At 39.7% G+C, this 2773-nt stretch overlaps 1 pseudogene; it reads right to left on the bottom strand.

Moving 5' to 3' along the window:
- Window positions 1–314: 314 nt before the first annotated feature.
- LOC121822527 (10 kDa heat shock protein, mitochondrial pseudogene) lies at window positions 315–1188 on the bottom strand (annotated as a pseudogene).
- Window positions 1189–2773: the final 1585 nt, after the last annotated feature.

Below are 2773 nucleotides of genomic sequence, written 5' to 3'. Positions count from 1 at the left end.
ATCTGGACCCAGGGGTTTCTTTCGGGGAAGACTTTTTTGTTGTTGTTATGGCTTCAATCTCATTGCCCATTGTGGATCTACTTAAGTTGCTTATTTATTCCTGACTTAATTTTGTTTGTTTGTCCATTCATTTACATTATTTTATTTGGAAATGTTTTAACAGTACAGTGAAACTAAACTTCAGAGACAATGGCTATCATTAGTTTAGCATCATTGGTTTATTATAAAAGGGAGTCATGGAAATTATTTACATGATGACGTTCAGAACGTCAGCGGAATGGGCAGCTTCGTGTAACACCGTTTCAACAGTGATTTCAGTCCACATACTTTCCAAGAATGTCACCATCTCTTAAATAAGAAGTAATCCTTGTCGTCTAGAACTATTTTGGTGCCTCTGTATTCTGGGAGAAGAATTTGGTCTCTGACGTTCACACTGACTGGCTGCACCTTCCCCCACAGCCACTACTGTCCTTGAGACTTTTCCGGAAGCATCATGCCACCTCTGACTACAGTTTCCGGGACATTCCTTTCAACCAGTACTCTGTCAAAGAGCAGGAGAAACTTTCTGAAAGCCTGTCCAGCCGTGACCTGTGCCACCGCAGCTCAGACTCTGAACTCAGGCCGCTGCAAGGAGAGCCCTGCCTGACTTAATTTTGGTAGGTCGTGATATTTAGGAATCTGTCTAGTCCTTTGGGGTTTTCTAATTTTTGAAATACAAGTTTTGAGAGTTTTCCTTAATGATTCTTGGGATTTCGTTGGAGTCTGTTGTGCCATCTCCTTCCCACCTGTACTTTTATTAAACCTAGTTTTCTTTCTCTTTTCCCTGATTAGATTGGGCAGGGGCTTCATCAACCTTGTTTACCTTTTCAAGAAACTAACTTGTAGTTGGAATTTTCTTTGGGCCACCAACCAGCTCCCAAATAAAGACACAGAGACTTATTATTAATTTTGAATGCTCAGCCTTAGCTTAGGCTTGTCTCACTAGCTCTTTTAACTTAATTTAACCTGTTTCTAGTCATCTATGTTCTGCCTTGAGGCTTTTTACTGTTCTTTCACTCTGTATGTCCTACTTTCCTGCTCCCTCTGTGTCTGGTTGGCCCCTGGCATCTCCCTGGCATCTCTTTTTCTTTCTTCCTCCATCCTAAATTCCTCCTCCTACTTACTCACCCTGCCTGGAAGTCCCGCCATTATATCCCTTCCCTCAATACTGTCCATTCAGCTTTTTATTAGACCAATCACTGTCTTAGGCAGGCAAGGTAAAACAGCAACACATTTTTACATAATTAAACAAATGCAACACATCTTTACATAGTTAAACAAATGTGATACATCTTTGCACAGTTAAACAAATTTCCACAATACTAACTCTTTGTTCAGTTCTGTGTATTATGCTTACAGTCTCTAATTCACTGATTGTGCCTTAATCTTTATTATTTTTTTCCATTTATTGTATTTGTGTTTGTTTTTTTCTTGATTTCTAAGACCTTAAGGTATACTATTAGGTTATTAATCCAAGAGCACTCTGATTTTTCTAAATTTATTTAATTTTTAATCATTCACACATGTGCATATCTGTGTATGGCTATGTGCACACGAGCGTAGTGTCTGTAGAAGCCAGAAGAGGGCATCAGCTCCCCTAGAGCTAGATTCACAGGCCGTGCTGTGTGTCTGATGTGGGTGCTGGGAACAAAACTCAACCTCCACCAGAGCCACAAGTGCCCTTAACCACTGAGCCGTCTCTCCAGCTGACTCTCAGTTGTTGTTTTTTTAATTAAATATTTATGACTATACAATCTCCTCTCCTGCCTTAGCTATATCCCAGGGGTTTGGGTAAATTATAATATTTTCATTTGATTCTAGGATTTAAAACATTTCTTCCACGAGCAAGTGCTTATTTGGAATGAATTGTTCAGTCTTCAAGTGTTTGTGTAGATCCCGTGGTTTCTCCCGCTGTTGATTTCTTGTTTTATTTCATTATGATCTGACTGGATAGAAGTAAGTAATTGTCTCACTCCTTTCTCATTCTCGAAGTATCGTTGAGCGTTGTCAGATTTCCTTCCAGAAGGGTGCACCAATGCTCATTCTCACTAATTATGTAAAATCATTTCCCACAACTGTGCCGACAGAATATATATTGTTTTTTTCTCCGCTAATGTTCAAGAACTCTCTAGATAGGAGGGATGTGTGTGGTGTAATTATATACACTGTGTTTATCAGTTGTCTCTTTACATAGGAGGTGTAATTACGTGTGGCGTAATTATATACACCGTGTTTGTCGGCTGTCTTTTGCTTGTTCCTATCAGGCTTATTTCTTTTCTCTCCACTACATCTTATTTTGTGTGGTTGGCTTATCAATACTGGGTATTGCCTTTGTATTTTAAATCTTAGTTTCTACTCCGAAATTGGAGAAATCCATGGTTTCTTTTGACCGTTCTTTTGCATAGTTTTATTTGTTATATTTAAATCCCTGATAGACGTGGACTTTATTCTTTTGAGTGGCATGAAACATAGATGTAATTTTAACCTTTTCTCCAATGGCCTCTCATTTGTCTTGATCCCTGCACTGGCTGGTCTTATGTCAGCTTGACCTACAAACTGGAGTTATCCGGAAGGAGGTAACTTCAACTGAGAGCATGCTTCCATAAGATCTGGCCATAAGGCATTTTCTTAATTAGTGATAGATGGGGGAGGACCCAGCCCATTGTGGGTGGTTCCACCCCTGGGCAAACGATCCTGAATTCCATAAGAAAGCAGGCTGAGTGAGCCATGGGAA

This window comes from Peromyscus maniculatus, chromosome 14 (assembly GCF_049852395.1).
Source record: "Peromyscus maniculatus bairdii isolate BWxNUB_F1_BW_parent chromosome 14, HU_Pman_BW_mat_3.1, whole genome shotgun sequence".
Taxonomy (NCBI): domain Eukaryota; kingdom Metazoa; phylum Chordata; class Mammalia; order Rodentia; family Cricetidae; genus Peromyscus; species Peromyscus maniculatus.
Note: the sequence above shows the minus strand (reverse complement) of the source record. Positions and strands in the feature narration are given on the sequence as shown.